This window comes from Dipodomys merriami, unplaced genomic scaffold (genome assembly GCF_024711535.1).
Source record: "Dipodomys merriami isolate MVZ:Mamm:240054 unplaced genomic scaffold, mDipMer1.0.p SCAF_59, whole genome shotgun sequence".
NCBI lineage: Eukaryota > Metazoa > Chordata > Mammalia > Rodentia > Heteromyidae > Dipodomys > Dipodomys merriami.
Window position 1 is genome coordinate 2,249,188 of NW_027206168.1, and position 10,813 is coordinate 2,260,000.

The following is a 10,813-nucleotide window of genomic DNA, read 5'->3' on the forward strand; positions in this document are numbered from 1 at the left end:
CATGAAGCTCTGGGTTTGATTTATCACTACCACCTAAACAGATAAAGCCAGAAGTGGTGCTGTGCTTCAATTGGTAGAGTGCTAGCCTTAAGCAAAAACGAAGCTCAGGGATAGTGTGCCCAGGCCCTGAGTTCAAGTCCCAAGGCTAGCAAAAATAAAGAAAAAGAAAAGAAAATGATCAAAACTCAAAACACTTTCCTCCTATGAATTGAAGGTTGTATTTCCCCCCAAACAGGGAAGGACACGGAGCAGAGCAGAAGCAGGAAGCTGGTGTCAAATTGGCACAGCCTCCAGTGCAGAGGAGAAAAGATTCTGGAGATGACAGTGGAGATGGTTGCATTCCAATCTAATGATACTTTTTTGCTACCCATATTTTGCAACAATACATAAATGTAAGATGGAGTACAGGGTACTGGCAGCTCATGCTTGCCATCTGAGCTACTCAGGAGAGCTGAGGATTGCCAACCTGGGCAGAAAAGTCTTTGAGACTCTTATCTCCAATTAGCCAGAAAAAAAAGCTTAAATAGTAGAGTGTTACTCTTGAGTGAAAAAGCCAGGCAAGAGCATGAAGCCCTAAATTTAAACCCACTGCTAACACACACTCGTGTATACATGCACACACAGAGTAAGCTGATGATAATAAAAATTAAATAGTGCGAGAGGATTCATAGAAAAGAAGGGAAGTTCTAAGATGATGTTCAGAGGTGTCCCAGAACAACACCTCAGCAGGCTGAGAGTGACACCAGTCCAGACTAGAGTGATGGAATAAGGCTTCAGGAGGAATGTACAGGAGGGAAGGAGGGAGGGAGGGAAAGAAGGAGGGAGGGAAGGAAAGTGAGAGGTTACCTAATGTATCTGATCATATTGACAGGAATTTTAAGTAGCTCCCTTCAGAGAGAATCAGCAATGTATGCATAAAAGTCAGCCAATGAAAACCAAAGCAACTATTAAATCCAGGAAAAGAATAAATAGACAAAGAGGAAACATTAGAATCTTTATCATAGTCATCATCATCTGCATAGCTCAGAGAACGTTATAACCATAATGTGTATATATAGCATAACCATGAATATTAATTAACTAGACTTTGTGGAATATTAAGAGGATGTGGAACAATATTGTGGGCAGGGCAATGTCATTCATAATAAGAAATTGAGGGACTGGGAAGGTGACTCAGTGGTAGAGCGCTTGCCTTGCATGCCTGAGGCCTTGGGTTCTATTCCTCAGCACCACATAAGCAAAAAGAAAAAAGCCAGAAGTGGCGCTGTGGCTCAAGTGGTAGAGCGCTAGCCTTGAGCTGAAGAGCTGAGGGACAGCACCCAGGCCCAGAGTTCAGGCCCCATGACTGGACCCCCCCCCAAAAAAAAAAAAGAAATTGATAGATTTCTTTTTCTTTCTTTCTTTCTTTTCTTTTCTTTTCTTTTCTTTTTTTTTTTTTTTTTTTTTGGTTGGTTATGGGGCTTGGACTCTGGGCCTGGGCGCTGTGCCTCAGCTCTTCAGCTCAACGCGAGTGCTCTACCATTTGAGCCACAGTGCCACTTCCAGTTTTCTGGTGGTTTATTGGACATAAGAGCCTCATGGTCTTTCCTGCCCGGGCTGGCTGAACCGTGATCCTCAGAACTCAACCTCCTGAGTAGCTAGGATTATAAGTGTGAGCCATCAGTGCCCAGCGAAATCAATAGATTTCTAACACAGATAAAGAAACAACCATATAGACACCTTATTTGGAAATAGAAACAACTAAAATAAGCCCTGGGTATATTTGTCTCTGGGTATATAGAACTTGGAAATGCAGAGGTGGGACAAGCAGTTGCTACTTTTCATTATAAGTTTTGTGTTGCTTTCGTAAAATTAGAAGTTTTCCAGGCACTGATGACTCATGCCTATAATCCTAGGTACTCAGAAGGCTGTGATCTGAAGATCCTGGTTCAAAGCTAACCTGAGCAGACAAGTCTGTTAGACTCTTAATCCCAGTTAACCAGCAAAATGCTGGAAGTGGAGATATGGCTCAAGGGATAGAGTGCCAGCCTTGAGTGAAAAAGCCAAAGGAGAGAGCTCAGAGCCTTGAGTTCAAGCCCCAGTACGAAGAGTACTGTGAATCTGTTAAAAAAAAAAAAAAAAAAAAGGACAGGATTGATTGATAGGTGTATGAAAAAAAAAAAAAAAGACAGCTAGGCACTTGTAGCTCATACCTATAATCGTAGCTACTTGGGAGGCTGAACTCTGGGGATCATGGCTCGAAGCCAGTCCAGATAGGAAAGTCCATGAGACTCTTACCTCCAGTTAAGTGCGCACGCGCGCGCGTGCGCGCACGCACACACACACACACACACACACACACACACACACACACACAAAGGGGCTGAAATCTGAGGATTGAGGTTCAAAGCTAACCCAGGCAGACAAATCTGAAAGACTCTTATCTTCAATTGAACAGCAAAAAGCAAGAAATAGGTATGTGGCTGAAGTGGTAGAGAGCATCAGCCTTGAGCAAGAAAAAAAAAAAAAAAAAAGCAAGAATGGGAAGCCCTGAGTTCAAGGCCCAGTGCCAACACACACACACACACACACACACACACACACACACACACACACACGCCAAAAAAACTTTTTTTGTTTACACATCTAAAAGTCATATACCAGTATTCATCATCATCACAGACTTACGTAGAAACTTTGTTTATCTATACTAGTTAAATTTTATTAACTATCATAGCATCAAGGGAAAATATATCTAGTTCCATTCAGAAAATGAAATTAAAGTAAGCTCAATCTGACAGTGTGTAGAACAACTTCACAATCATTATCCTGCCTACATACCACAAAAATCAAACCAAAGAGAACTGTTTTGCCATTTGGAGAAGTTAGCAACTAGCCCATAATCAGTTAAGCAATTTCATCAGGGGGGCAGGCAAGTCTGTCACTAGCCTCTCTGTCAGCTGGACCTCTATCTCCATCAGCTCCAGATAAACCTGTCTGAACCTTAGAAGCTCCCCTCCCCTTACCCAGGAGCAGATCAAAGGAATGAAACCAGCTCAGCCCAGGAAATAAAAAGCCAGAGCGAGGTGAGATTTGGAAGATGAAGTAGACACTGGTGGCTCATACCTGGAATCTTAGAGATCTGAGGACTGTGGTTCAAAGCCAGCCCAGGCAGACAAATCAGAGGCTCTTATTGCTAATTAGCCAGCCAAAGGCCAGAAGTATAGCTGTGGTTCAAGTGGTAGCACACCAACTTTGAGCAAAAAAAGCTAAGGGAAAGTGGTAGGCACAAGGCCTTGAGTTCAAGCCCCAGTACTGGCACACACACACACACAAAAATATCTGGGCAATGAGGACACACAGTGTGTACCTATCAGAAAACCAACAAAGCAAATACACAGTGTCACCTGCCACAAGACGTAGTGGCCATAATGAACTGACCTCAGGCTTTGAAAGCTCCCACCACATATCCAGAAAGGGTCCTCAGACACCAGGAGCACCCCCTACTCCTGGCCCAACCCCTTTCCTCCCCCTGGCTCCCCACTATCCCAGGTCACCTGATTCTGGGTCCTCAGCTGACCTGGTCCAGGCACAGCACCCTGGGTCCCCACCAACCCAGTAAGCAGACGTCAACAGGAAGATCGAGTCTCACCAGCTGAGAGAAAAGGCACAAGGACCGGAAGTGGTTGGTGCCAGCAAGGCTGGGCAGCTGTCTGGAGGTGAGGCAACATTGCTCATGGAGTTGTGCAAGATGTTAGTGTTTGGGAACAGGAAGAAGAGACACCAGGCCCAGCTCACCAGACCCAGGCCTTCAGGTCTCCCAATGCTGGGCTTGGGAGCCGCTGGGCTGGGGTGTCCGGAAGCAATCATCTGTTCTCTTTTGTTCCCTCACTTCCTGCCTCCATTCCTGTGTTTGGGGGTTAGAGTTAAGCAGTAAAGCTGTCCAACTAATGTAGGAGTAAATGGGTGCCAATGCAGTTACCTCCATGTAGGCCCAACTCAAAACCACACAATGTATGTGAGAAGAATAAATCAGGTAGAGCACTTGCCTACCGTGTGTGTGTGTGTGTGTGTGTGTGTGTGTGTGTGTGAGAGAGAGAGAGAGAGAGAGAGAGAGAGAGAGAGAGAGAGAGAGTGAGAGAGAGAGAGAGAGAGGGAAGAGAATGGAGAAGGGGGAGAAAGAAGAAGAAGAACAAGAGGAAGAAGAAAGGGAGAAGAAGAAGAGGAGGAAGGAAGGAGAAAGAGACAAAGTCAGATAACCTTGACCTGTCACTGTTATTTTATGGGGGGTGGGGAGGTTGGTCATGGGGCTTGAACTCAGGGCCTAGGCACTGTCCCTGAGCTCTTTCACTCAAGGCTAGCATTCTACCACTTTGAGCCACAGCTGGTTTTCTAGTGGTTAAGTGGAGATGAGTCTTGCAGACTTTCCTGCCCAGGCTGGCTTCAATCCTCACAGCTCAGCCTCCTGAGTAGGTAGGATTACAGACATGAGCCACCAGTCCCCAACACTGTTATTTTTTTTTACAATACTAGGAGATGAATTTAGGGCCACTTGATGACAATACTAGGTAAGGTATGAACTTAGGACCACTTGAGCCATGCTCCCAGTGTCTACCTTCTTTCCCACCCCCCACCCCTGCTGATTTAGTTTATCAATAGGATTTTGTACTTTTTCCCAAGCCTGCTTAAGACCAATCTTTTATTTATTTATTTTTTTCAGTTGTGGGGCTTGAACTCTGGGCCTGAGCGCTGTCCTTCAGCTCTGAGCACTGTCCCTCAGCTCTTCAGCTCTTCAGCTCTGAGCACTGTCCCTCAGCTCTTCAGCTCAAGGCTAGCACTCTACCACTGGAGCCACAATGCCACTTCCGGTTTTCTGGTGGTTTATTGGAGATGAGAGTTTCACGGACTTTCCTACCGGAGCTGGCTTTAAACTTCAATCCTCAGATCTCAGCCTCCTAAGTAGCTAGGATTACGGACGCGAACTACCAGCACCTGGCTTAAGACAAATCTTGATTGACCTACCTCTACCTCCCAAGTAGCTGGGATTACAGGCAAGCCCCAGCATACCAGGCTTCAGCCTGCCACTTTCAGTGATGAGAATTTAGCAAGGTATTCTTCTTCTGTTTCTCATGTTCCTGTGTATAAAATGGAGATGCTACCACTACTGGCCTCATGGTATTGTTCAGGGTTTACAGAAATGTAAGGAATGGACATGACACAAGTCTTTCAGCAAGTCTCTTTCACTGTTACTGGTGGCCCCTTTTGGCTTTCTGGAGTTGAGCCACTCCTTATATCTTTTTCTGATCAGATAAGCTGGTCTGAGGAGCAACACTTCATGTATCCACTGGTCTCACCAGATACAAGAGTAATCGCTGATAACAACAGCACTGAAAACCAGGTGCTGGTGTTCTCACGTATAATTCTAGCTACTCAGGATGCTAAGCCCTGAAGGATCATGGTCCAAAGCCAGCCCAGACAGGAAAGTCCATGAGATTCTATCTCCAACTAACCAACAAAAAAAAAAAAAAACAAAGCTAAAGGTATAGAACAGGTGGTAGAGCCCTAGCCTAGCCAATCAAGAATGAGAAGCCATCCAGGCATTCATGGCTCACAAGTCAGGAGGCTGAGATCTGAGGATCACGGCACAAAACCAAACCAGGCAAGAATGTCCATGAGACTCTTATCTCCAATAAATTACCAAAAAATCTGCAAGTAGAGCTGTGGCTTAAGTGGTAGACTTCTAGCCTTGAGCAAAAGAAGCTCAGGGACAGCACCCAGGCCCTGAGTTCAAGCCCAGTACCTGCACAAAAAGAAAAGAGAGAGAAAGGACTTTTTTTAAAAAAAAAAGAGAAGCCTTGAATTTCAACTACAGGACCAGAAAGAAGAAGAAGGAGGAGGAGGAGGAGGAGGAGGAGGAGGAGGAGGAGGAGGAGGAGGAGGAGGAGGAGGAGGAGGAGGAGGAGACAATAATGACAAATATGAAAGTAATGGCTTACTGCATCTCCCAGGAACAGACAGCAGCATGCTGGGAGTTAGTCCATAGGTATTTACAAATGGTAGAGTTACTTGGAAAGCCTCACCCCATTTAAAGCTGTCTTGGGACAATTAGAACCTAGTGCCACAAGACTAAACAAAGAAAGGCAGACTGATTTTAGATTGAAGTTTACTAATGGGAGACCAATTAGATCCTGGTAATTTAGGTAAGAAAAAAGAGCATACTTGTGAGCTATTACAAATGACTTCATCCTGTCTGGAATGTATCTGGTTTATATGAAGATAATATCAAAGCGTGAGGTGCAACCCTGGAGCTAGGGTTCACTCGTAAATCCTCACATGTGACTCCAATGCTTCTATTTATGATTTACTGGGAATTTATACAGGAAAAACCAGCTCAAGATGCTCAGGGGGAATCCTGGCAGTGATAATCCAAGATGGCTGCAACTATGTTAAGACAATCTAGCTACTTAGGAGACTGAGATCTAAGGATTCACAGTTCAAAGCCAGCTGGATAGAAAAGTCCATGAAACTCTTATGTCCAATTAACCAGCAAAAATCTGAAAGTGAAGGTGTGGCTCACGTGGTAGAGCATCAGCCTTGAGCCTTGAAGGGACAGCACCCAGGCCCTACGTTCAAGCCCCATTACAGTCACACACAAAAAGCAAAGCAAAACAAAAACAAAACCCCACACAAAACTCCTGATCTTGGGAAATGCACTACTGGAGGAAGCATCGAGTCAAGAAGTTAAGACCAGCGGCTCCCCTGGCTTGGCCTCTATTTTCTGTGCACTCCTCTGCAAGATCTTCATGCATAACAATGGGACGGCTTTCATGCGCCACCTGCTGGTCATAATTATGTATGTAGCAGGAGCTTCCGTTCCAGACCATCCCCTCCCCTGATCGCTTTGGTGGATGGATCCCTTGGTTCTTTCTGGCCTGATTTATTTCAGCTCCTTTTAACATTCAGTGCTAAATTTTCCTGTTAGCTACAGGTTCAGATAGCTCCCTATTCTCTAAATGACCACGCTGCACCACCTTGTGTTTGCTTAGCCCTTAACTTTCTCCACTCAGGCACCTATTGGGTTCCTTTCTAGGAACATTCATAGGCATTTTCCCATTTACCTATGTTTATAACCATCTAAAATCAGAAGTTTAGGAAAGCATCCATACCAGGTTTGGTGACTCATGCCTGTAATCCCATCTAATTATGGCTTCAAGTCTGCCTGGTCCAAAAAAGGAGACTCTGTCTTTAGTAAAAAGCTGGGTACAGTCATACATGTCTTGAATCCCAGCTATGTGGGAGGTGGAAGTAGGTGAATCATAGGCCAGGGCTAGCCAAAAATGCAAGGGCCTAGCTGAAGAATATGATGCCTTGAGTTCAAAACTCCAGCACTGTTCCCATATACCCCCCAAAACATCCAAATATAAAATTAGATAAAAGACAAATATTATTTTATATCAGGCAAAATAAAAATAATGAATGACATTGGGGAAGAGGGATCCTTGGACTTGAACTGGGCACTGGTCCTGAGCTTTTTTGCTCAAACCACTGCTTTACCACTTGAGTCATTGCGCAAACATATTGGTGGTTAATTGGAGCTAAGGGTCTCATGGAATTTCCTGCTGGGACTTAATCCCAGTGCTCCAATCTCAGCCTCCTGAGTAGCTAGGACTACAGGTGTGAGCCACCTGTTCGCAGTTTATAATATTCTTTTAATGATTACTCTAGAAGCTACATTTATCCTTAGATCTTTAGTCTGCTACAATTAATATTGTTACCATTTCCCAGATAATTAACAAGAATCTTATAATTTAACTCCATTTATTCACTCTTGCTTGTTCACTGTAATTGTCAAGTAATTCTTCATATATTTTTTACTTTTATTTTTTATTTTTGCCTGTTCTGGGGCTTGAACTCAGGGCTTGGACACTGTACCTGAGCTTCATATACTCTCTCTCTCTCTCTCTCTCTCTCTCTCTCTCTCTCTATATATATATATATATATATATATATATATATATACATATATATATATATATACACACACACACACACACACACATACATACACACACACACACACATTTTGTTGTTGTTTTGTTTTTGTCAGTCATGGGGCTTGAACTCTGGGCCTGAACGCTGTCCCTCAGCTCTTCAGCTCAAGGTGAGCTCTCTACCACTTGAGCCACTGAGCCACTTCCAGTTTTCTGAGTGGTTTATTGGAGATAAGTCTCATGGACTTTCCTGCCCAGGTTGGCTTTGAACCTCAATCCTCAGATCTCAGCCTCCTGAGTAGCTAGGATTACAGGCATGAGCCACCGGCACCTGAAACTTCATATTTTTTTTAACTCATGATATTCTTCTATACAGCCAATATTCAGATATTATCCCCATATAGAGTCTACTTGCCTTATCTGGAGATTTTAGTACAGGCAGTCTTGACAAAGCAAGGTCGAAATGAATAAATAGACAATTACAAGTAATTTCACAAAGTTTTACATTCCTATGTGCACATTACTCAGCTCAGTGGAATTGAGGAACTTGTCACTCCAATCCCTTGTTACCATCAGCTGCGTTTAAGTCATGATCTACTACTGTTTTTCTGCCCTTATATTTGGGGGGGGGGGTGAAAAATATCTGCTTCCTAAAAAGCAAATAGTGTCCCCAAAGCAAGATGAAAGTGAATGTGCTTAGAGGATTTGTTGACTAGCAGCTTGTCTTTGGCCAAAGTTAGGATGGCATGATGGGAAAAATGAGCCAGGCCTCCACAGCTCAGCACTGAGCATGCGCGGTCCTCCACACCTGCTGACTCTTTTCGCGCTTTTGTTTCTGGCTTTTGTAAGGCTTCCTCCGAGGATCACTCTTCTGCCTGAAGAACTTCCATGAATTCTGTTTTATTTCCTCACAGTGCTCGCCATCTAGGCACCTGCGGGGGTCCATGAACAGCAGACAAGCGACTCTGCCACAGCACTACATCTCCAGCCCTTCTCTATTTTATTTATAAACCATTCTGTGATGGTTTGGGTTATGGGATGTGCTCCCAAAAGCTAACCTGTCCAAAGCTTGGTGCTTGAAGAGTCCTTTAGGAGATGGAGCTAGTGAGAGTCTTCTGGCTTTTTCTCTTTATGTGGTACTGGGTAATCGAACCCAGGACTTCATGCAAGCACTCTACACCATGAAGCTACATTCCCAGCCCTGTTGTTTTGTTTTTGCTTTGAGATGGAATGTCGGGCTGGTCTCAAACTCCTGGGCCCAAGCCACCTTCCTACCTCAGCCAAGTAGTGGGACTAGGGACACAAGCCACCACAATTCCAACTTCATTTTTTCTTTTAATTTTTGGCAGTCCTGGGGTTTGAAGTCAGCCTTTCACACCTACTTCAACTACATTCCTAACCCATTTTTATTTTTGTTATTTTTCAAAGAGGATCTTTGCATGTATTGCCCTAGCAGGCCTATACCACAATCTTCTTATTTATGCTTCCTAAGTAGCTTGGATCATAGGAATGTGCCACCACACCCAAATTATTATTAATTAAGATGGGGTCTCAGGAACTTTATGCCAGGACTGGCTTGAACTGTGATCCTTCCTAGCTCTGCTTCACTATAGCTAGGATCACATGAGTGAACCACTATGCCCAGCCTCCAACTTTACTTTTTTCTTTTGTTGTTAGTCCTAAAGCTTGAACTTGGGGACTCTGTGGTGTCTCTAAGCTTTTGTGCTGAAGGCTAGCACTCTACCACTTGAGCTTTTTGTTGGTTAATTGGAAATAAGAGTCTCACAGATTTTCCTGCATGGGTTGGCTTTGAACCACAATCCTCACATCTCAGCCTCCTGAGCAGTCAGGATAACAGGCATGAGCCAACTTTATTTTTAAGTGTTTTTCTCTGCAGAAAATTATAAATTGACAGGTATTTCCTTCCCAGCCTTTTGAAGACTACACCTTGAGTCTTTGCCTTCCATTGTCATTTATCATGAGTGTGCATGCCTGTGTGTTGGTACTAGGCATTGTCTATTAGCTTTTCCCTTTGAGGTTGACACTCTACCATTTAAACCATATCCTCACTTCCTACTTTTCGCTGGTTAACTGGAGATCAGAGTCTTACAGACTTTTTTTCTACCTGATTTTAAATTGCAATCCTTAGATCTCAGCCTCCTAAGTAGCTAGAATTACACACCTGAGCCACCAGTACCCACTCATTGTCATTTATCTGAAAAGTGACAGATTGGAGATTTCATACCTCCTCTAAAAGTGATGTTTTTTGTTTGGGTTTTCCCCACCTCTGTCAATTTTTAAGAATTCTGCTTGTTTTTGGTTTCAGAGGTTTTAACTACTATGTTTTTGGGTGTGGATTTTCACATTTGTTTTGCTTGAGATTCATAGTTTCTTGTTTTTTGTTTTTTTGGGTCTGGTCGTGGGGCCTGAACTCTGGGCCTGAGCACTGTCCCTCAGCTCTTCAGCTCAAAGCTAGCACTCTACCACTTAAGCCACAGCACCACTTCCGGCTTTTTACTTTTTGCTTATGTGGTGCGGAGGAATCGAACCCAGGGCCTCAGGCAAGCAAGGCAAGCGCTCTGCCACTGAGCCAACTTCCCAGCCCAAGATTCATAGTTTCTTGAATCTATGCTTTAATGTCTCTCATTCATTTTTGTAAAAGTAACTCAATGGTGGGGCTGGGAAGGTGGCTCTGTGGTAGAGCGCTTGCCTTGCATGCTCAAGGCCCTGGGTTCGATTCCTCAGCACCACATAAGAAAAAAGCCGGAAGTGCGCTGTGGCTCAAGTGGTAGAGTACTAGCCTTGAGCTGAAGAGCTGAGGGACAGCGCCCAGGCCCAGAGTT

General features: G+C 44.1%; 1 protein-coding gene across 1 annotated transcript in view; it reads right to left on the reverse strand.

Moving 5' to 3' along the window:
- Ndel1 (nudE neurodevelopment protein 1 like 1) overlaps positions 1 to 3,568 on the reverse strand; it is a 66,486-nt gene extending 62,918 nt beyond the window's left edge. Inside the window, exon 1 of the mRNA XM_070001423.1 lies at positions 3,537 to 3,568. The gene's annotated coding sequence lies outside the window, so the exon portion shown is untranslated. The remainder of the gene's footprint in view (positions 1 to 3,536) is intronic.
- Between the last annotated feature and the right edge of the window lie 7,245 nt (positions 3,569 to 10,813).